Source organism: Notechis scutatus, chromosome 2 (genome assembly GCF_049901735.1).
Source record: "Notechis scutatus isolate UNSWTSFEM ecotype Mainland chromosome 2, rNotScu1.2, whole genome shotgun sequence".
NCBI lineage: Eukaryota > Metazoa > Chordata > Lepidosauria > Squamata > Elapidae > Notechis > Notechis scutatus.
In genome coordinates, this window is record NC_142010.1 from 181,377,829 (window position 1) to 181,402,766 (window position 24,938).

General features: G+C 39.8%; 1 long non-coding RNA gene across 1 annotated transcript; it reads right to left on the reverse strand.

Annotated features, from left to right (window-relative positions):
- Positions 1-4,859: 4,859 nt before the first annotated feature.
- LOC148132430 (uncharacterized) lies at positions 4,860-24,938 on the reverse strand. The gene is made up of 3 exons (XR_015747339.1): positions 24,831-24,938; positions 22,827-22,894; positions 4,860-4,937 (listed from the first exon to the last, which is right to left on the reverse strand). It is a non-coding gene; the product is annotated as an uncharacterized LOC148132430 (long non-coding RNA).

Genomic DNA, 24,938 nt, shown 5'->3' on the forward strand with positions numbered 1-24,938 from the left:
GAGGAACACTTACCCAATATTGTAGGAAGAAGTTAAGTTGTTTCTTTTAGCCTTTCCTTCCATTTACTTAGTGGAGAGGGGCTTCAGCACTGTCCAACAGATCCTTTCTAAGTTAAGGAACATGTTGAAGATCACTGAGCGCGGCGATTTAAGAATGAGATTAACAAAAATGGTTCCAGACATCAAGAAACTGGCATCAGCTCACCAAGCACAAGGCAGCCATTGATGTTCTTTTTTTGCTTTTTGTGTACATACATTTTCTTCGTTAATAATTTTCTCAGCTCTTATCGTTGTATTTGCTTGCATTGGATTTTATGTTCCAGTTTGAGTTTTCGGCTTCGTTTTCAAATTCTTGTTGTGCTCTGTAAAACATTTTGTGTGTCTCTTTGTATTGTACTTTTTAGCATACACTCCAGTTCGATATTATATTTTCGTATCTCGGTTTTATGGTTTCAATTTTTGTTGTTGTGCTCTTTGTGTAAACCTTTTGTGTACACATATATTTTTTCTTCAGTTTAGGCATTAAATTTGTCACTCTGATTTTTGTTGCTTTCCTTCTGTAAAAATTTTCTTTTTGTCTTTTTAACCCTTTTTACAGTGTGCATGAATATATATTTTCCTCAAATCTTAATTTAGTTTCGGAGTTTTCATCTTGAAATTCTTAGTTCCTGCATTGCAGTTTGTTCTTATGCCCTTTTTATATTTCTTTTTGCATCTTAAAATTCACTTGTAATTAAATCATTAAATGTTACTGGTTTTTTCGGGCATTTCATTTTCTTGCAATTGAATTTTGTTTTCAGTGGTCATTGTATTTAAGTGTCTTGAATAAATAAGATAATAATGAAATATGTATCACGAAGTTTGGGAGTAAAGTGATGAGTGGCATCAGAATTTTTCACACAGTTGAGATATGGGAAAAAGACTGGGAATAAATTATTTGCATTGATATGTCCTGATGACAATTTTAAAGAAAACAAAAACGTATTTCCAAGTGAAGAATTATTTCCCTGTGTTGTGATTGAGAGGTTATGTTGGGGGAGGGGGCGATGATAACTTCCTCAATGGCTCAAGGGGATGTTTCTTTCAAAAAGGTTAAGAACTACTGAGATACATGACAGAGATAGAGAGATTAAGAGAGAGATGGAGAGAGATGAGAGATAGGTAGATAGGTGGATAGGAGAGAGAGAGAGAGAGAGAGATGTGTGCTGTTTAAAATTGGAACCCAAAAAGGTTCTTTAGGGTGCCCAAGAGCATGAATGTAGCAGTAATCTGCAATTTCTTTAAGCAACTGAATGGTTTCCTGGGATTGCATGCCTGCCCTCCTGTGAAAATGGCAAAAACCTGGAAAAGCACTTGCAAATTATTTGTATTTCTCTCACTGACTTCACGATAAATTAGTCTTTGCTTTTCCTACAGCCACTCAGGTAGGCAGATTCTAAAAATTCCAGTACTAAAGAAGCAATGATTGTAAGATATGATGACATTCATTTTTTTAAAAAAGTTTTAATCTCTGATTTCTAAAGGGATAGATTTACTCAAATGGCTTTCGAATGGAGCAAAATAAGTTATAGAAAAATCATGTGATATTTGCAAATATTTGCTGTATGCAAGTACTTTGCAGGGCCGTGATCAAAATGGAAGATTATCTCAAAATATAAACAGCAGTCAAAGAATGTACACACTGAATAATTAATATCAATGCTATCCACAGAGCAGAGAGTAAAACAGACAAAATGACAACCACAACCATGCAGTTCAAACTTGCTCCCACTGAAACACAACACAATACATATAAAAAGCTCAGAGTTTTGATGATGCATCTATGGCTGCCATCTTGACTTTTTCACCCTCCTGCAAGCATCTGTCTGAGAGTAGAAAGATTAAGTTGTGCGTTGACAATAAGCTTGAATAAATACATATTTCTATAGAAAAATATATCTAGCAATCTACTCTATCTATCCTCCTTTGCAACAATAATTCTGCTACATAGATGATGCCATATGGCGGCAGCATCATTAAATGTCTTAAAACCTGTGTTTTGGTTGCTATAGGTACAACTTACAGTAATAAAATTAGATTGGCTGCAAGGAGGAATGTGCCTGCTAATACTCCCATAACAGCTGGAGAATTACTGAAAATTGCTCACTTCAGTAACATTAACATTTAAAACAAAACCTGGAATGACTAGAAGTGGCATTTCCAGCTCATAGCAAGAGCTGGAAAGAGCCCTTCTCTATCTCATTTTTCCATCTCAGTAAGCTTTAAAATGAAAGAATGAGTTGCATATAAGAAGTAAAAAAAAAATACACCTGCAACTGGAAAGGCTTGGCCTTTATGAATCTCAAATGACTCAAAATGGTAGAGGGTAAAAAGTAATACCCAAATAATGTACTAAAGTCCTTAAATGTGTGTGGTAAAAGAGTTTCTACTTCATATTTTTAAAAACTTATAATAACCACATCAAAAGATGTTGGGGTTTTTTCCTTTACTTTGAAAATGTTTTGCTTCTCATCGAAGAAGTTTCTTCTTCTTTCTTCTGTTCAGAAGAACTGAAGAAGCTTCTTGGATGAGAAGTGAAATGCTTTCAAAGAAAAAAACAAGTAAGTTCAATTGCTTTTTGAAAAAAATGACCTTTGGAATAACCATGACCTGGACCAGGGCCCCAAACTCAGCAACTTTGAGACTTATGGACTTCAACTCCCAGAATTTTGGGAGTTGAAGTCCACAAGTCTCAAAGTTGCCAAGTTTGGAGACCTTTGACCTGGACGATTGAGAATCTCTATAGTCATTTTCCATTTCATGCACAAAAACATGCATCCATATCCTGGCACATCATCCCCTCAGTAACCAGATTTTTCTTGACCCCATTAGCCTTTCTCAGAGTCCCTGGCAATATGGATGAGCACCTGTCATGGCTGGTTTGAGTGATTGTGACATTGCTCAAGCTGCTATTTTTTTTAGGTTATTGTTGTTCTTTTTACATTTTGCTTGGGTTCTTTTACGGGTTTTTATTCTGTTCTAATTGTGAAACTACCCAGTACAGTACCCATGTACAGTATATGACATAGGTGGTCTACAATTCACTAAATAAATAAACACTGAAAAGCCAACAGCCGAATCAAATAACATGCAATATTTTGGTGCCGGTAACAAGAGAGCATTTTTCCTCATGGATGAAGACTTGTCCAAATAAAGAAAAACTGGATACATGAATCTCAATTGCATTTAGCATACTTAATAGTTGACTTAAGATTGCCTTATCCAAGCTGAGTGCCCTCTAAAAGGAGACTTCAGCTGTCCAAATTCCACAGCTGACGAAGTAGTTGCTCAGAAGTGTCATGTCACTTTATTCAGTGTCATTGTAATTTTAAATGGTCACTAAATGAACTGTTGTAAGTCAAGGACTAGCATATTGGATAGACTTGTAACCTGAACTTTGCTAAAGCTTAACAGATTATCTGGACTGGAAAAAAAAATCCAGATTGCCACTAGCCGAAAATATCCTATAGTTTTCTAAATCTATATGTAGACTAAAACTTTAGCTCTTTGCAGCTATATAGTAGGCATCTGGATTTTTGTTCCAAGATCTGCTAACAATAGCTTTAATTGTTAAAATAAATGGGTGTTTGTGGTACGAGTTCTTTCTCACAGCCGCACAGATTAAGTCTGGATATTTAATTGGAAGGAATGCAAATTAGATTAAGGGAGGGGAATAAAATCAAAGCCTGAAACACTTTTTTTCTTTCATGGATTGATAATTAAAGAGCTGTCTGGTTGGCATAAGATTGTTTCTGTAGAGTTTTAAAAGTTTAATTATCCTCTTCCTGAATAATTGAACAGAATTTCTTAGCTTTTCCCAGGCTGTAATTCGTATTCGCGCAAATCTAAGGCTTTCAGATGTGAGCTGCAAAATCCAGACGGTCCCTGGGTAGCAGCCCAGAAATAAAGAAAATCATGTCTGGGAGCCTTTAGATTTTCCATCACATGTAGGAAAAAGCCTACTCAGTGAATACGTGCTGCCACCACCTACTTTGTCCCAGAGGTGCTTTTCTAAAAGGCAACTGGACTTTGTTTTTCCTTGAAGATATTTTGCTTCTTATCCAAGAAGTTTCTTCAGCGAAACTTCTTCACTTCATCCAAGCTTCTTGGATGAGAAGCGAAACACCTTCAAGGAAAAACAAAGTCCATTTGCCTTTTGGAAAGCACCTTTGAGACAACCATGAGCTGGATCTCCGTAGACACCATCTTCTTTATTTTTAAGTACATCTCTATTATTAAGTCATGTTCTGTTCAGGAGGATTATACCAGCACATTTCCTGCCTTACCTTCCAACTTTCTGCAGCTTAATTGAATGAGAGAAAATGCCAAACTTATCAATCTTTTCAAAAGGAATTGGAATGCCAATCTTTTTATTATACATATTCTATAAACCAGTGGTGGGATTCAATTTTTTTTTACCACCGGTTCTGTGGGCATGGTGTGGTGGACGTGGCAGGGGAAGGACACTGTAAAATCTCCAGTCAGTGGTGGTATTTGCCGATTCTCCAAACTACTCAAAATTTCCGCTACCGGTTCTCCAGAACTGGTCAGAACCTGCTGAATACCACCTCTGCTATAAACCTGTGGATAGATAAGCCAAGAATTTTAGGTGCCAAAATACATCCCCAAAATTTGGTATGACTTATCTGCAAATGGGCTTATCTGTGAGTATATATGGTAATACATTTTTTAAGTACCTGCATATGTCCATGGATAAGTCCAATCGTGAATACGGCATCCTTTGAAGTTTTATCAAAAAGTCATCAGCAGTGGATAAAACAATTGTGAAAAAATTAAAACATGAAAATTTTGAAGGTTAGCTTATTTGCAGGAGGCACAATTTTCATGGTATCTCAGCAAAAAAAAAATGGAGTTGGCTTATCAGCTGATGGGCTTATCTGCAAATAATGCAGATAATAATGTTATTTCAAGGTTGTGAAACTAAATGGAAGGTTGAAAGCTGAAAGAGAGGAAAATAAACAGAAATAACTATTATTATCATTATTTCAATTCACATAGCCCCCCCATCTTAGAGATGCAACTCTGGTTAGCTAAATATCAACAGAACAAAAAAAAAAACTTTCAAGAATTGCAGCCAGGGGTGGGATGCTACCAGTTTGCTAGAACTGGTTGTTAACATTCTAAGCAGTTCGGAGAACGAGTTGTTAGAAGAAATTACTGGCCTAATCCTGTAAGGAAGTCAGGAAGGAAACATTCTGGTGTTGCTTACAGAAACTGCCTCTCCTCTCCGTTAGACCTTATTACATTCTTGGCAGGACTAGACTTCCTGTCTCAGAACCTCTCTGGAGTTTTTTCCCCCTCCTTTGCTGGTACTTTGCTTGTGTGGAGTGACCATTCAAAGTTACAATGGCACTGAAAAAAGTGACTTATGACCATTTTTCACACTTACAACTGTTGCAGCATCCCCACAGTCATGAGAGGCCAGGTGAGGAGATGCATGCCTTGATGTGAGTGATATTGAGTTGGCCACACCCAGCCAATAATATGACCACCAAGCCGACCACCTAAGCCACGCCCACAGAACCAGTTGTTAAAAATTTGAATCCCACCCCTGGTTGCAGCATAAACTCAGAAAGCATCCTGCAAAACAACATCTCAAAGGCCATTTAAGCTCCTGATTCTGCACGTTTTGGAACACATCCAGGTCTTCAATGCGTTATGAAAGGACAGCAGAGCCAATCTCATGGAAGAGGAGTACAGATCGTCCTCAACTTATGACCACAAATTAATGTTGCTAAGTGAGAAATTTGTTAAGTGACTTTTCCCCCATTTTAGGACTTTTCTTGCCACATTTGTTAAATGAATTGCTGCAGTTATTAAGTCAGTGACAGGGCTGCTAAGTGAATCTGGCCTTCCCATTAGCTTTGCTTGTCAGAAGGTCACAAAAGGGGATCACGTGACCTCAGGATGCTGTGACCGTCATAAATATGAGTCGGTTGTCAAGCATATGAATATAAATCGTGTGACCATAGGAATGTTGCAAAGGTCATAAGTGTGAAAAATGGTCATAAGTCACTTTTTTCAGTGCCGTTGTAACTTTGAACGGTCACTGAGTGAACTGTGGTAAGTTAAGGACTACCTGTACAGTATATGAAGCTCCATGGAACAGGTGCTGTGACAGACAATGCCTTCTTTCTTTGTCCTATCAGATTAGTGGTTCTTAACCTGGGCGATATCGCCCCCCCAGGGGACCATATCATTTTTCAGAGGGGCGATGGAACAAAAAGGGGTGACGTGGGGCGAAGGAATGGAAGGGGGGGCGATATGGGGGTGATGGAGCGAGAAATTTTGGGGACACTTTTGAGACTTTTTTCATACAGTGAACTGCTGTATATCTGTCGTACAAAAACATCAGATCGCTCACTGTTAGTGGATTGAACTATGTTTTAAAATGTTCCTCCAGCTAGCTTCAGTACAGAACGCCGTACATATGTGAATACACATCGCTCATCTTCATGCGTGTTGCGCAGCAGCCTCTATCACTCTACCCATACAGTGGTGTGCCATTGGCCAGAATGGGCAGTGATGGAGGAGTGAGAGCTTCTTTCGAAACATTGCATGCTGAGTGGCTGTCCCCTGTGATGTCAACGTAACTGTTGAAAACAGGTTTATCGATGTCCACGTGTGTTTTATAGTGTTCCAGTGCAGTCAAAAATTTAATTTGCAGTTAGTGCCTTTCATTTCAAAGATCTCTCAACATGGCTGAGAAGAGGAAGTGTTGTGAATATTCGATGGAATACCTAAAATTGGGATTCATTCCATCTCCTTCCAATGTACAGCTTCCATTTTGTCTTCTTTCTGAGAAAACGTTTTCAAATGAAGCAATGAAGCCTTCCTGATGGAAAGACCATTTGGTAAGAATTCATTCGGATAAAGCGGACAAACCGGTATCGTTTTTTCAATCCTTAAAGGCCAAGTTTGAGGGTCACAACACTGTTGAGAAGTTATTTGGAAAATTGTCACTCAACGCCAACAAGGGGCTCATTTGTTCCTAAGTATCTTTGTTGAAAGCAAAATGTGGCAAACCTCACACTATCGGAGAAATGCTGATTTTACCAGCAGTGAAACAGATTGTTGCCACCATGTTGGGGCCCAATGCAAGCACTGTCACGCAATTGATTCCTTTGAGCAACGACACCATATCAAAAAGAATTGATGAAATGGATGCTGATGTGGAAGAAAGGCTTATTGACACCTTGAAAAGTACAGAATTCGTGATGCAGATTGATGAGTCAATGAGTCGTGAAAATGAAGCCTTGTTATTGGCTTATGTCCGTTTCATCAATGGAAATGAAGAGATTGGGGAAGAACTGTTATTTGCTTGAAATTTAGCCACCGACACAAAAGGTTCTTTGATATTTAAAAAGGTTGAAGAGTTTTTTAATGAGAAAAACATCCCTTTGACAAACATCGTGGCATGTACAACCGACAGAGCTGCATCCATGGTTGGACGATATCGCTGATTTCAAGCTCATCTAAAATTGGTTGTACCTGGAGTTATGACCGTCCATTGCATCATTCATAGACAGCACCTTGTCTCAAAATATTTGAGTGGCCGTTTGCACGAATCTATATGTTACGTCATTAATGCTGTGAATAAAATTAAGTCAAATGCCTTGAACAACAGACTTTTTCACAAGCTTTGTGAAGAAAATGATGAGGAGTTTGAACGTCTCCTTTTGCACACCGAAGTAAGGTGGATTTCAAAAGGAAAGTGTTTGTGGCGATTCCATGAACTTTTTGACACAGTTGTCAAATTTCTTGAATCCATTAATCCAAGTCTAAGTAGTTCTCTTAAACTTTGACGTCTGGATGTAGCTTATCTCGCTGATATTTTTGAACGTAAAGCTGCAAGGAGATAAAATCAATTTTCTTAAGGCCAAAGGAGTAATCTGCTCATTTATTTCCGAATTGGACCTCCTTGCAAGCAATATGAGTCGCCAGGAGCTGTATCAGTTCCAAAGCCTTGGTAATGAATGTCAACTCCAAGCAGAAGATTTGGACGTTTTTTGCTGCCACTTGAAGCAACTAAAAGAAGTTATGGAAACCAGATTCTATGATCTGATAAATCTGGAAGTGCCCACTTGGGTGTTAAATCCTTTCACAGCAGATTTTGCACAACCTCATCCCAAATTGCAAGAGCCACTGACAGATCTGAAATATGACTGTGAAGCCCAATCACATTTTTAGAGTTACAGCGACAAAGCTTTTTGGGTGAAAATGAGGAACACTTACCCAATATTGTAGGAAGAAGTTAAGTTGTTTCTTTTAGCCTTTCCTTCCATTTACTTAGTGGAGAGGGGCTTCAGCACTGTCCAACAGATCCTTTCTAAGTTAAGGAACATGTTGAAGATCACTGAGCGCGGCGATTTAAGAATGAGATTAACAAAAATGGTTCCAGACATCAAGAAACTGGCATCAGCTCACCAAGCACAAGGCAGCCATTGATGTTCTTTTTTTTGCTTTTTGTGTACATACATTTTCTTCGTTAATAATTTTCTCAGCTCTTATCGTTGTATTTGCTTGCATTGGATTTTATGTTCCAGTTTGAGTTTTCGGCTTCGTTTTCAAATTCTTGTTGTGCTCTGTAAAACATTTTGTGTGTCTCTTTGTATTGTACTTTTTAGCATACACTCCAGTTCGATATTATATTTTCGTATCTCGGTTTTATGGTTTCAATTTTTGTTGTTGTGCTCTTTGTGTAAACCTTTTGTGTACACATATATTTTTTCTTCAGTTTAGGCATTAAATTTGTCACTCTGATTTTTGTTGCTTTCCTTCTGTAAAAATTTTCTTTTTGTCTTTTTAACCCTTTTTACAGTGTGCATGAATATATATTTTCCTCAAATCTTAATTTAGTTTCGGAGTTTTCATCTTGAAATTCTTAGTTCCTGCATTGCAGTTTGTTCTTATGCCCTTTTTATATTTCTTTTTGCATCTTAAAATTCACTTGTAATTAAATCATTAAATGTTACTGGTTTTTTCGGGCATTTCATTTTCTTGCAATTGAATTTTGTTTTCAGTGGTCATTGTATTTAAGTGTCTTGAATAAATAAGATAATAATGAAATATGTATCACGAAGTTTGGGAGTAAAGTGATGAGTGGCATCAGAATTTTTCACACAGTTGAGATATGGGAAAAAGACTGGGAATAAATTATTTGCATTGATATGTCCTGATGACAATTTTAAAGAAAACAAAAAAACGTATTTCCAAGTGAAGAATTATTTCCCTGTGTTGTGATTGAGAGGTTATGTTGGGGGGGAGGGGGGCGATGATAACTTCCTCAATGGCTCAAGGGGATGTTTCTTTCAAAAAGGTTAAGAACTACTGAGATACATGACAGAGATAGAGAGATTAAGAGAGAGATGGAGAGAGATGAGAGATAGGTAGATAGGTGGATAGGGAGAGAGAGAGAGAGAGAGATGTGTGCTGTTTAAAATTGGAACCCAAAAAGGTTCTTTAGGGTGCCCAAGAGCATGAATGTAGCAGTAATCTGCAATTTCTTTAAGCAACTGAATGGTTTCCTGGGATTGCATGCCTGCCCTCCTGTGAAAATGGCAAAAACCTGGAAAAGCACTTGCAAATTATTTGTATTCTCTCACTGACTTCACGATAAATTAGTCTTTGCTTTTCCTACAGCCACTCAGGTAGGCAGATTCTAAAAATTCCAGTACTAAAGAAGCAATGATTGTAAGATATGATGACATTCATTTTTTTAAAAAAGTTTTAATCTCTGATTTCTAAAGGGATAGATTTACTCAAATGGCTTTCGAATGGAGCAAAATAAGTTATAGAAAAAATCATGTGATATTTGCAAATATTTGCTGTATGCAAGTACTTTGCAGGGCCGTGATCAAAATGGAAGATTATCTCAAAATATAAACAGCAGTCAAAGAATGTACACACTGAATAATTAATATCAATGCTATCCACAGAGCAGAGAGTAAAACAGACAAAATGACAACCACAACCATGCAGTTCAAACTTGCTCCCACTGAAACACAACACAATACATATAAAAAAGCTCAGAGTTTTGATGATGCATCTATGGCTGCCATCTTGACTTTTTCACCCTCCTGCAAGCATCTGTCTGAGAGTAGAAAGATTAAGTTGTGCGTTGACAATAAGCTTGAATAAATACATATTTCTATAGAAAAATATATCTAGCAATCTACTCTATCTATCCTCCTTTGCAACAATAATTCTGCTACATAGATGATGCCATATGGCGGCAGCATCATTAAATGTCTTAAAACCTGTGTTTTGGTTGCTATAGGTACAACTTACAGTAATAAAATTAGATTGGCTGCAAGGAGGAATGTGCCTGCTAATACTCCCATAACAGCTGGAGAATTACTGAAAATTGCTCACTTCAGTAACATTAACATTTAAAACAAAACCTGGAATGACTAGAAGTGGCATTTCCAGCTCATAGCAAGAGCTGGAAAGAGCCCTTCTCTATCTCATTTTTCCATCTCAGTAAGCTTTAAAATGAAAGAATGAGTTGCATATAAGAAGTAAAAAAAAATACACCTGCAACTGGAAAGGCTTGGCCTTTATGAATCTCAAATGACTCAAAATGGTAGAGGGTAAAAAAAGTAATACCCAAATAATGTACTAAAGTCCTTAAATGTGTGTGGTAAAAGAGTTTCTACTTCATATTTTTAAAAAACTTATAATAACCACATCAAAAGATGTTGGGGGTTTTTTCCTTTTACTTTGAAAATGTTTTGCTTCTCATCGAAGAAGTTTCTTCTTCTTTCTTCTGTTCAGAAGAACTGAAGAAGCTTCTTGGATGAGAAGTGAAATGCTTTCAAAGAAAAAAAACAAGTAAGTTCAATTGCTTTTTGAAAAAAATGACCTTTGGAATAACCATGACCTGGACCAGGGGCCCCCAAACTTGGCAACTTTGAGACTTATGGACTTCAACTCCCAGAATTCTGGGAGTTGAAGTCCACAAGTCTCAAAGTTGCCAAGTTTGGAGACCTTTGACCTGGACGATTGAGAATCTCTATAGTCATTTTCCATTTCATGCACAAAAACATGCATCCATATCCTGGCACATCATCCCCTCAGTAACCAGATTTTTCTTGACCCCATTAGCCTTTCTCAGAGTCCCTGGCAATATGGATGAGCACCTGTCATGGCTGGTTTGAGTGATTGTGACATTGCTCAGCTGCTATTTTTTTTAGGTTATTGTTGTTCTTTTTACATTTTGCTTGGGTTCTTTTACGGGTTTTTATTCTGTTCTAATTGTGAAACTACCCAGTACAGTACCCATGTACAGTATATGACATAGGTGGTCTACAATTCACTAAATAAATAAACACTGAAAAGCCAACAGCCGAATCAAATAACATGCAATATTTTGGTGCCGGTAACAAGAGAGCATTTTTCCTCATGGATGAAGACTTGTCCAAATAAAGAAAAACTGGATACATGAATCTCAATTGCATTTAGCATACTTAATAGTTGACTTAAGATTGCCTTATCCAAGCTGAGTGCCCTCTAAAAGGAGACTTCAGCTGTCCAAATTCCACAGCTGACGAAGTAGTTGCTCAGAAGTGTCATGTCACTTTATTCAGTGTCATTGTAATTTTAAATGGTCACTAAATGAACTGTTGTAAGTCAAGGACTATTTGTATATAAAATCTTGAGCTTGTAAGTGACTCTGCCATTTTTGACTCTGCCGGTGATTTTGCTATAAAAATGATCTCTTCTTCTTCTTCTTCTTCTTCTTCTTCTTCTTCTTCTTCTTCTTCTTCTTCTTCTTCTTCTTCTTCTTCTTCTTCTTCTTCTTCTTCTTCTTCTTCTTCTTCTTCTTCTCCTTCTCCTTCTCCTTCTCCTTCTCCTTCTCCTTCTCCTTCTCCTTCTCCTTCTCCTTCTCCTTCTCCTTCTTCTTCTTCTTCTTCTTCTTCTTCTTCTTCTTCTTCTTCTCCTCCTCCTCCTCCTCCTCCTCCTCCTCCTTCTCCTTCTCCTCCTCCTCCTCCTCCTCCTCCTCCTCCTCCTCCTCCTCCTTTTAACAAAAACCTGAGTACTATCAAAAGATGTAGAATTAAAAAGTTCAAGGTCAGGAATTTGTTTTCAATACCAGAATTGAATAGAATACAGAAATATCTTTTCTAGGCAACTAAAACGGAGATAGATTAGTACCATGAAATTTACTTTCTGTCTTTCCATGATCAATAAAATTAGCCCGAAAACATGACTCTTCCAGAAGGGCCTTCAAGGATTTATTATAACCAGGCAGTGCCATATTCATAAGGTGACCAACCATCCTCCTTTAGGGAGGACAGTCCTCCTTTTGTAAGTTCTGTCCTCTCTCAAAAAGCGTCCTCCTACATGTCCTCCTTTTTGATATTTGAAGACTAATCTGTAAATCTCCGTATTTGATCGATGCTGAGCTGATCCATTGTGTGTGATGTGACGTATTTGTATTTGACATGACGATTCGTCAAGGCTCAGTACTGTGAGACACGATTATGAGACGCATGCACTCCACACAGGAGAATTATTTTGAGAGAGTGTGCCGTGTGCAAGTGGCTTTTTTTTTTGTTCAATTTATTTGTGTCCTCCTTCTCATTGTAAAAAAGTTGGTCACCTTAATATTCAATAAATTTAATTTATTCTTTTTTAGAATTAATTTAAATTGACAATTAATTGAATTGCTGTTTTGGTTGATTATGATATTGACTTACATTGTATTTTTTTATGTACATTCGATAAGCCAGTTAGAAGATTTTTGGTTTCAGGCCAGTGAGGAAATCCTATTTCATGTGCTTTTATTGTAAGCAGAAAAAGCATACAGTTTTGGCCATGCTGAGTATTACTACTTTCCTGTTGTTTGCCCACAGAAATGCAGTCTACTTTCTCAAGATTCTCAGCCTAAACATAGGTGCACTTCAACTCCCAGAATTGAGGGTTCTGGAGAATTCTGGGAATTGAAGTCCTTAGGCCTTCAAGCTGCCATGGTTGAGAAACGCTAGTCCTTTCCTTTCCTTTCCTTTCCTTTCCTTTCCTTTCCTTTCCTTTCCTCTCCTCTCCTCTCCTCTCCTCTCCTCAAAACTGGTTGATTTGAATATAGAGTTCAGGAATCTCACTTTTGTGTTTTTGTTGTTTTATTACTTTTTGTTTTTATGTTTTCTACTCTGTGACCTACTCAGTATTGTAAGATTGAGGTGGGTAGCTAGATAAATTCAACAAATAAATACATCCATGAGTATTTCCGATAGAGGGACCTAATTCTTTTTGTCAAAAAGCACTACATTGATCAAGCCCTGAATTATCTTACATTACAGTCATTATTTTCCACTCACATCCCCATCCATATAATAGGAAACATTTAGAGCAGGGGTTCCCAACCTGGGGTGCTCGCACCCCCTGGGGGTGCAAGACGATATTCTAGGGGGTGCGAGAAAAGTCCAGGTAAATAATAGGATATTGGCTATATGTTGGCATTTTTATTTATTATTTATTTCAGGGGGTGCGAGGTTCAAGTGAAATTTCTTTAGGGGTGCGGGGCGAAAAAAGGTTGGGAACCACTGGTTTAGAGACATCCTGAGACAAGATAATAAAATCTTTATTAACTTTTATGTTATACCAGGGGTCCCCAAACTTGGCAACTTTAAGACTTGTGGACTTCAACTCCCAGAATTCTCCTGCCACTTGAGCTATGGGCTGAGAGACAAGTAACCCATTATATCTGACAAGGCTCCTGCTTCTATTTTTTCTTTCTTTTCTGCTTTCTCCTCTGATTCATCATTGCAAATCAAAGCCTGTCTTACAACATGTTTCTCATAGTTAACATGAATTTTGCATGAGGACAGTATTTTTAGAGCTGCCAGAAGACTCCTTTTGGGTTTCTAGATGAGACATGGACAAGGAAATGGATACCTAGACACCTCCCTTTTACATTATTGTATCTAAAGCTTTCATGTCGCAGCCTTAAGCTACTTAAATATCCACTTATAAATTAGCTGGAATGAAGCTGGCTTTAGAAATCCCTTTTGTAGTTGAATGTATTCCTCTGCTTAGGCCACAATAGCAACAGTGGTGCTATTCTACCAGTTCGGCCCGGTTCTGGCATACCGATAGCGCCAAAGGTCAGCGGAGACCGAAGCAGTTCTCTTTGAGGAGCTGCTGTTGCCTGGGTTCTCATACTGTCCTTTATTCCCTGTTTTTGAAGCACAGCTGCTTTGCGTGACACAGCAGATTGCTGCGTGTCAGTTACTGAAGTGACAGGGAGAGTGCAGGGTTGCAGGAGGTGAGTAGGAAAGCCTCTGCACATGCGCAAAGTGCGTGTTTGGCATGCACATGTGAGGAAAGTGTGTGCATGCGCAAAAAGCGCGCCCAAAAAGCCACGCCCAACAGAGGTGGTATTCAGCAGGTTCTGACCAGTTCTGGAGAACCGGTAGCAGAAATTTTGAGTAGTTCGGAGAACCAGCAAATACCACTTCTGACTGGAGATTTTACAGTATCCTTCTCCTGCCATGCCCACTAAGCCACGCCCCCCCCCCCAATTTGAATCCCACCACTGACGTCCACCAAACCGGTGGTAACCTACTTTACAATCCACCACTGAATAGTAGATGGATGTTCAAACTTATCATGGCCTTCAGCTGTTTGATTCCCCTGCTAAGTTAAAATATGTTTAGTCGGTTTCTAGCTCTGATCATTGTGGAACAAAGCCACTGTGTTAGGAGGAAAAAAGCAAGGTATAACTAGCCATCCTAGAACAATTGACATTTGTCAACACTAGGAAAGAATAAATAACAGCCCTTTTCCATCTCCCTCAATCATTCTGTCTTTCTCTCTTTTCTTCTCATTGCCACGATTAACCTAAAATTAAATTTTAGCAAAACTCTCAGGTAAAAAGAGAATGACTCTAGGTATGTGTGTTTATAAGTTTCTTATATACAAATCAGAGTGGGACTATAAAATTCCCTGGACCATACCCATTCTGTTTATTTCTTTGATGGATTTTTAAAAGTAAGCCAGGTAATAAAAGAGCAGCGATTAAAAAAATAGTATGGCATAATAATATTCTCCAACCACTGCATGTAATCATGTAAACTAGCAATGTGTTAAATAAATCTCCTATATTTAGCAAAACATTTTTAGCTTTGCATTTAGCTTTACATTTACATCTTTATGCCTTAAAAGAAACTGAAATAATTGAAATGAATTGAGAGGATGTTTAGATTGAAACTAATATCAGAGGCCAGGATTAATTTGTTTGCTCTTTACTTCTGTAAAAATTGGAATGGAAAACGTAATAATAGAATTAAGTAAAAATTGGATAAGATATGGTTGATTGTAAAAAATAAATATATAACTTTTGTCATATTTGTATGTAAAAGTGGTGACCCGGAATTATGTTGTCCACTGAAAAGAGCTTTTTTGTTTTGTAATTCATGTGGAAAAACTGAATAAAACTTGTTTAAAAGAAAGAAAGAAAGAAAGAGAGAGAGAGAGAGAGAGAGAGAGAGAGAGAGAGAGAAAGAAAGAAAGAAAGAAAGAAAGAAAGAAAGAAAGAAAGAAAGAAAGAAAGAAAGAAAGAAAGAAAGAAAGAAAGAAAGAAAGAAACTGAGGACTCATTCTTCTGATGCATTTTATACTTTTACCAACACCCTAGATAAGTTTTGTTGCAGATGCTAATGGGCAGATTATATCACCTGATTCTCCTCAATAGCATTTCATTTTTCCCTGAACATTTTTCCTCCAAATGATTGAATTGTCTGAGCTACACCATAAGTCTTTTTGCCTTGAGTATATGTATTCATGTTCTCCTGACTTTATAAACACCCCAATATCTAAATTCCACTGAGATTCTAAGGTTGGCCATTTTGAAAGGGGTCACTCAGAGTTGCCTGTCTAGGGTTGTTTTGTTTTGTTGGCATAATGCAAAGGCCTTTATATTCTTTTTAACTTGCAGATCACACCATAGTTCATATCTATGTATCTTAGAACTGTTCTTTTTTTCCTTCTATCTTTATAGTCAATTCTTTTGTGTTTGAAATATATTTGTAGCTTCCCTTTGCTTTTTTTTTTTTTTTTGCATTTTATTGGATTTTCTTACACTAAATGCAAATGTATTTTATGGTATTTTATTCCTGCACCTCTGCCCCTAGCATGAGGTTTCCCCCCAATATCCAGATGGTCCCCATTTTGCTGTTATTCAGAAGAGTAATAAAGACCTGGTTCTTCACCCAGGCCTTTGGTAAATACGTAGTAAGCAATGGCTAAAATTATGACACAAGTAAATGTAGTTAAACTAATTTAACCCCTATCACTTTACTTCTCCGTATCTTTTTATTCGTATAAACTAGACTTATTTCTAAAGGCACCTAACACATTTTGTTCATTAATCTGATTACCTCTCTTTTTTAGGATCTCATTAACTGAAATTGTTCTTTTCTCCATTAGTCACTCTTCTTCTTCATATATTTGTTTTGCAATTTGATCTTCATTCATTCTCTCTATATAATGTCACACTGAAATCAAGCCACATAGTCCTTTTTATGGGCTTTATCCTATGTCTTCTTTTTCATTACACAGACCCATTCCCATTTGCATTTAACTAACTTTCATATTTCTCCAATTCCAAACAAGAAAGTGGGCAAAAGTATACTTTTATAAACAAACATTATTACTTCTTTGGACAAGCATCCATCCTTTACCACAGAGTTCCCCAACCTTTTTAGCTTTGCAGACCAGCAGGGAGGGGGGAAATGGATGGTTCCACACATGCGGCAATCAAGTGCCCGCAGCTCCATTTGTGAGACCTCACTTGCTGCTCGTGTGAGTGGTGATGCACCCGCATGTGCCTGCCAGAGATGGTATTCAGCAGGTTCTGACCAGTTCTGGAGAACCGGTAGCGAAAATTTTGAGTAGTTGAGAGAACCGGCAAATACCACCTCTGACTGGAGATTTTACAGAATCCTTCCCCTGCCACCCCCACCAAACCATGCCCACAGAACCGGTAGTAAAAAATTTTTGAATCCCACCACTGATGTCTACCCACCACTTCCTCAGCCCAATTCTGAAAGACTCAAAACCCGGTAGCGGTCTGGGGGTTTGGACCCCTGCTTTACAACACTCAGATCTTGCCTACTCTCTTTCAATTGAGTTTTGAACATTTAAAATTTCTCCATCCATTTCCCCATCCCCAACATTCTATCAAGGGACACAAATTCACCTATGTGCTCTAGTTTTCCACCATTTTTGTATAGCTTGTAATAATTCACTCCATTTTCTCTAGTACACACAATTAATTACTTTGGTCCTTGATACATCCATTTTCAGTGCATATTCCTTGTAGCTATGGTGGTCTCTCATGAATGAAGACACTGAGGCAGTCGTCTTGAAGCCAAATCGGGATGAGAGCCCAGGGCAAGCTCTGACACCCTCTTTTATTAGAAGCAATCTTTGTTAACGTTTGCAATTTTTGTTAGTGTGTTGTTACAAACTCATTACATCACACAAAATACCATATGAGAATACAAAGCTGTAAAGTTTAAGTTTGCTACAATTCTGGGTAAGAAGTGGCAACATTTCGACCTTGTCCTCGCCTCGTGTTACAAACAACTACCAGAAGGCCCGTTGTCCTTGCACGCGCCGAGGAAACAGATAGCAATTCCCACATCTCCTCTGTTTTTCTTTTTTTAAAAGACAGGGAGTGTTTTAGTTCCAACAGCAGCCTTTGTTAGGCGCGTAGGCAAGAATGCTGTGCATGCTGATGTTATCCATGGCGTTCGTGACTTCTTCGACCATCACAAACATCTCGTCCTTGTCTGGGTCATCACAGGTTGGCTCTCCCATTTCGTCTTCGGATGGCAGTGGTTCATATGTGTTAGTTATTTGTTGATTCCAGAGAGCCATTACCTGTGCAGTGGCTTTTTTCTCAGCCAAGAGGGATAAACTGTTAGAAATAGTGCGTATAAAGATAGGTAATACACAAGGCAATATAATACATCCTGCAGCAATCATACCAATAAGCGCTACAATAGCTTGCAAACCAGGTAATTTTGGGAACCAGGATCCAAACATGTCTCTAAAATCAGGACCATTCCATGTTTGTTCAGGTACATGTGCAATCTTGATCATTCTATCAGTGATTTGTTGAATAACTTTTCCACTATCATCTATTTCAATATAGCAATTACTAAGGTTAAATTTTCCACACACTCTTCCTTCTTTGGCAAGAAGATAATCTAACGCCAAACGATTTTGCATGATATATGTTCTAGACAATGCACTTTCTTTAGCTAATGTTTTCAAAGCAAGAGCAGTTTCATTGGTTATAATTTCTAATACAGCTTGCAACCTTATAATTCTATTGAGCATATATATGTGGGGGTATGGTACCCCTTGTTTCAGGTAAGTGAGTGTACAAGCAAATAGGATTACATTTGTTAGTGGTACATGAAGTAGAGCTTGATTTAACAGTGATATTAATATTTTGAGGGCCTCTTACTTGAGCAGAGTCAATAGGTGGGGTGTATCAGTAGTTGTAAACAGTGGTGGCCCCCACATTAGTCCCGGACACCTTTTGGAAGAGATATTTCTTTTCCTGTAGATAAGATCTTTGCCAGCTGTGTGAGCCGCAGGTGACTCCTGCAGTGTCGTTAGGACCTTGGCCTTTGTTGATGGCAAAACAAGCATCAAAACACACAAAAGTGTTGGTAACCCCCGAGTGACATTATGGGTAATGTACCCATTTTTTGCTTGACTGGTAGAGAACATTGAGCCAAGGTCAGAGCTGGATCCTCCTTTGTAGGCATAGACATACAGTGAGGCGGTGATGGGCCCCACAGCCTTTGGTTCGTAGCATTGGATACCTTGTTTGGTGTAGCATCGTGCATATTGAGTGTTGTTATGCAAACAAGGGGAGATTGTCATGGAGTTGCACTCAGGTTTTAAAGTATGATAGATCAGGGTGGACTGGGTCTTTGTTCTGCTGCGAGTAGTTTTGATGCAGGCATCGCAGGAGGATGGGGTGGCTGTCGTATCAGCAGGAACGATGTGGAAGCCCAGGAAGCAAATGATGAATACAGTGGGCAGCTTCATGATGTTGATGTAGGCAAGGCTGGTTTGGGTAGAAAAGGCCTTACGTGTCGTCCAGGGACCCAGATGGTGTTGTTGTTGTCAGCGTACCCTCGTCCCCAGGTTATAAGTTCAGCAGGACCTTTCCACTGAGGATCTGGAAGCTGATACCGTTGGTCTGGGTTCAGGGGATGAGGCGAGGAAGCGAAATGACATGATGCTGCTGTGCATGGGGGGATCCGGACTCATTGAGGAAGTTAAGAGTAAACAAGCAAACATTCAATGCATTCTGGAGTCCTGGCAACCCTGTGACATTTTTAAATTTGAATTTAAACTGTCTGGCCAAGGCTTTTTTATTTTGATGAAAATAACTATGACTGTCCCAGGGTGTTTGTTGTGAAAGAATCATGCAAGAGATGGCGCTGTCTGCGGTTGCAGCTGCAGCTGCCGCATCAGCCATATCATTGCCTTCCTGGAGAATTCCTGGGAAGGGTTGGTGGCTGCAAATGTGTGCTACAAAGAGCGGGTGCTGGTGCTGTGCAACAAGGTGTTGCAATGTAACAAAAAGAGAGAGAAGATTTTTAGAGACAGAGACTGAAGTGAAGGATAGGCAGTAGTTGAAAGCATTTTATGCGTATGGAGTTAGTACTTCGATGAAATCAATCTGTGTTCTCTGGAAAGGCCAGCCCATCAGGGTTGCCCTCCCATTTCTTTTTCCTTGCTACTTTCTTGTTTACTTTCAAACATACTTTGCATTCACAGAAACCACCTTCACTCCTTCTCAGTTTCCCAACTCATCTTTCTCTTTTCCTCAGATTTCCAATCCTAACAACTCACATTTCTGCGCAGACCATGAAGGAAGGGAGGGAGCCCTTTTATGACCTCCCCTGCTCCTATCATGACTGCAAATCCTGATTTCCTCTTTCCTTCCTCAACCCTGCTTGACCCATCCACAAACTTGCAACAAACAATCATGGTCCTCAGTTCCCACGATTCTGCAAGCCTTTAGATAGTCCGAGAGGAAGCCCCCTCGGGCAGATAGAGGCTGCAGGATCCTCTTTCAATCCTCATTTGCATTTTCAACAACCAGTTTTAACAGACTAAGAGATTTTTTAGGAGTGTTGAGGAAGATGTATCCATTCTAAGAAGTGTGCTGAGACTTTTGGGTTAATACAGCAGTAGGTAAGGAGGGGGTGTATTGAGCAAGATTAAGGAAATAGGAGCATTGTTGTGACATCGGTTGACCCACCTTTTCTGCATAATGTGCTATATGTCCTGGGTGATTTTTAATTGATGATCTGTAATGGTAATTTTATCCCCTGGAGTGGTTCCTCCCTTTAACACCTCAAACAGGGGTTGAGCATGTGTGTAGTAATGCCAAAATAGGGACGGGTCCAATTAATAGCCCCTAAATATTGTTGTAATTGTTCGAAGGATGTCTACACAATGGCATCACGTGTGGATGGACTGAAACTTGTATATCAAAATTTAAAAAAAGAAAAGCAAGAAGGGAAAGGTGTCCTAGGCACTCTTTTCCAATATTTTACAAGGAGAAGCAAGAAGCAAGGGAGAAAGGAAGAGATGAGAGGCCTTAAGCAAAAGTTCTCCAGAGATAATAGACAAATTCCACTGAAAAAGGGATTTCAGAAAGGCACACAAGACCGCACTTCTACACCTGCATCCAGAAATAACCATAGAAAACTGGAAACAACATGCAATTCAAAATGTGACAAAACACTCAGTATAATCTAGTGAAACCTTTGCCAAGAAAAGGAGAGTACTGTAATGAAACAATGATTTAAGACATGGGATGTGGGGGAAACAATCCCGGAAAGCATAAGTGTTTCCACAAAGGCATGATATCTAACCGAAAGGGGTAAAATGTTCAAGACATAAATGATTGTCAACATCAATGATTAGACTATGTTATCCCAGCGAAACCTTTTGTGAAATGAGAGACCTGAAGTAGGAGAAGGGGGAACACTGCAATGAAATAATGATCAATAATATGTGATGTGGTTTAACTGAAAAGCAATGCACCAAATGTTCAAGACACAAATGAACATCAACACTAATGAATAACAATACTGCACAATTTCAGAATGCACCAGATAGAATCCCAGTGCAAATTATGTGTTCTATATTAAGTATTACAAATATAGGGGAAAGAGTTAAAGGCATCACACTCCATTCAGTGCACAGGAGAAGTTTTTCTTCAAAGAAGAAAGATAAATGGATAGCTGGAAATAGAACAAAGAATAACAAACTATGATTCGAATTGAGAGGAGATAAACAAAATAAAACCGAGAAAATTCAAAAGAGAGGAGAAGCTATGTAGAAAATTGAAAATGCCAATAAGATGCCAATGGTATGCAAAATGCCAATGGTATGCAAAATGCCAATGGTATGCAAAATGCCAATGGTATGCAAAATGAACACGAATCTGAATCTGTGTCTGTACCAAGAGTTTTGACCTGGGACTAAGCAACTTTCAGAAAAGAGATTTTTATGCTTTTATGTTTTGTGTTTCTGTGTATCCATGTTCTGCATGTCTTTAAAAATTAACAAAGTTTGTTAAAAAAAAAGAGAGAGAGGCTGAGAGTTTTGAGGAAGGATAGAGCAGATCGGGAACCACAGAGATTCCTTTGAGAAGGGCATGAGGGTGAGATTGTAAGAGCAGTTTTATCGGAGAAGAAGGAGGCAGAAGGAGGAAGCTGTGTGCTGACAGAGATGGGGAAAGGATATGAACACATCTTCTGCCATTGATAATTCATACACAGTGGATGGTATATGGGCAGCCTTGGGAGAGGGGCTAGCTGCCGGCCCTCTACTGTCGAGCACCTCTGCTGGCGGAGGGCTTTGCTGCCCCCCGCCGGGGCTTGACATTGTGATTTAAAATGACCAGGCTTCCCACAATTGTAACAATTACCAGATGGTTTATTACCTCTGGTGATAGCTGCAGCCATCATTTCGGAAGTGTCTAAAGAGGCTTTACTGAGGGGTTTTCAAGAGAGCCCCTCTTTTAAAAAGGAAAAAATTTCGTTTGGTTGATTCTCTTAGTTCCTCAATGTGCAATTTCTGGTCCCGAGAGAATCCTCCACCCATACTCACGAGGATCCACGGCGATCGCCTGCGATCGAATCAGGGATGAGGTATACCAAGGCTATGCCAGCCGATGAGTATGGATGGTCCAAAGACGTACCACCTCGCAGATGATCACGTCGGGTCACCAGTTATGGTGGTCTCTCATGAATGAAGACACTGAGGCAGTCGTCTTGAAGCCAAATCGGGATGAGAGCCCAGGGCAAGCTCTGACACCCTCTTTTATTAGAAGCAATCTTTGTTAACGTTTGCAATTTTTGTTAGTGTGTTGTTACAAACTCATTACATCACACAAAATACCATATGAGAATACAAAGCTGTAAAGTTTAAGTTTGCTACAATTCTGGGTAAGAAGTGGCAACATTTCGACCTTGTCCCTCGCCTCGTGTTACAAACAACTACCAGAAGGCCCGTTGTCCTTGCACGCGCGCGAGGAAACAGATAGCAATTCCCACAGTAGCATCATTCAGTCTTTCTCTAATATTTACTGCAAATAATTTAAATTAACATTTACATTTCTAACACTTTCTAATATTTACTGCAAATAATTTAAATTAGCCAAAACAAATAATCTGCATGTGAAAGTATATGTGCATTCATTTCTCCAACAAACTCACCTCTGAAATCACCTGAAACACTTCTGCTGCTGTCTGGTACATCACCTTACATATTTATCCATGAACACCTGAAACAACAATGGGCACATTGCATCTCCTTGTCTTTTTTTCTATGCAGTGCTGAACCAATTTGCTAAGCATTCTATTTATTTTCATACTTGCCTAACTTCCATCATACGGTATACTGCTATAACTGCATTCAATAATCCATCTTTAGCATATTTGCACAAAATATTCCATCACATGCACTTACCGTATTTGCCGGCGTATAAGACGACTTTTTTGCCCTGAAAAACATGCCTCCAAGTGGGGGGGTTGTCTTATACGCCGGTAAATATGTTGTCACTCAGTGCAAGAGCGACGGGAGCGGAGCTCCGCAACTTGCGAAGCCCCTTCAAGCCCAGCCGGAGTCTCTCTTCCTCCTCCTCCCCCCCCACCCCCCACCCTCCGCCCGGCTTGGGGCGCTTGCGGAGGCCAATCTGGAGGTGGGGTGGAGCGGGAGGGTCTCTGGCGGGGCCGCTTCACCCAGCCAGCCCCGAGCCGCATAATGGCCCGGGGAGTGGGGGGGGAGAAGGTGGTGGGGGTGGACTGTGGCGCCCCCTCCTTCTGGGCAGCGGGGCGGGGGGCGGCAATTTGCTCCTCCCGCTTCTCCCTCCCTCTTTGAAAGACCGGGAGGGCTGTGCTTGGGGCGGGGGTGTCCTCGGGAAGTTCCTGATGGGACCCCGCTGGGCAGGGCCACCCGGCTCCCGAGCTGCTTTCCAGGGTCCCCTTGGGAAGAAAAGGGTCTGGTGGGCGGTGGAAGAAGGCAAGGGACCTCCTCCCGCCCCCTGTCCCGTCCCGTCCCTCTCCTTGTCCCCTCCTCCCCTCCCCGCTTAAGAGAGAAAGATCCGCCTCCCTGGCACTGAGCTGCCACCTGGCGCCGCGTCTCCCGGCCAGCGCGCGCTTGCGACTTGGGAACCGGCCAAGCGACTTTAAAACCGAGCGGAGGCCAGAGATAGCCAGAATTACTCTCCACACCACACACACACACACACACACACACACACAGAGTTGGCAGCTGTCCATCCCCCCACCCTTGGAGTCCCGATGGCACGCACGCGGGGGCTGTCACAAAGAAAGGGAGAGGAATTGAGTGCCAGCCTGAGAAAGGCGAAGCTGCCTCTCTAAAGCATTTTGGTGGCTTTGTAAGTTTGGGGGAAAGGGGCGGGGGTGTCAATCAAGAATTATATCCAGAATACCCCAAGTGTTACAACTTACCGTATTTGCCGGCGTATGAGATGACTTTTTTGCCCTGAAAAACATGCCTCCAAGTGGGGGGGTCGTCTTATATGGCGAGTATATAACAAACTCTATATTTTGAGTGGAAATGTTGGGGGCTCGTCTTATACGCCCAGTCGTCTTATACGCCGGCAAATACGGTATTCCATCTATCTTATGTTTCTATAAACATCAATGAATAAACTTTTTTTTTCAGAGTAATATATTTCTTTGCCTGGGTATGCAGAGAGGAAGCAGGGATGTTTTCCCCATCTCCCACTTCATCTTCAGCAGCAGGATTTTGTTTTCAAAGATGTATTAGAGGCTATTATCATCAATAAAGGAGAATATTTGTAGCTCAGGGTTGAAATAAGGGGTCCTTGGTTGGGTTGGGTTGTTTTTTTGCAGAAGTTTCATTACCCAAATTAGGTAACATCATTTGTCATTGATGTAACAATGATGGTGTTGCTTAGTTTGGGTAATGCAACTTCTGCAAGCAACCAACCAAGCTCAGAAAGCACAAAGGACTCCTTGTTATTATCATTTTAGCATGGAATTAATGATGTTGTATCACTGCAATGCATGCAACACATGGATCTGCATTTTACAACTGGTGTCAGTTGGGGGTAAGTCAGGGAGGTGTTTTGATTGATAGTTGTAATAGAAGATGCAGATCAGACCCATGAGCTGGTGATGACTGTCTCAAAGCTGCCCTGTACTTTCCAAATTTTCCCCATTGTCACTTACATGCTTTCGGGCAGAATTCTGTGACACATCTTTGTAGGCAAATTTCAAATTCATGTTCATTCTAACCGGAAATCAAAGCTCCTCAGGATATAGATGGTATGTACACAC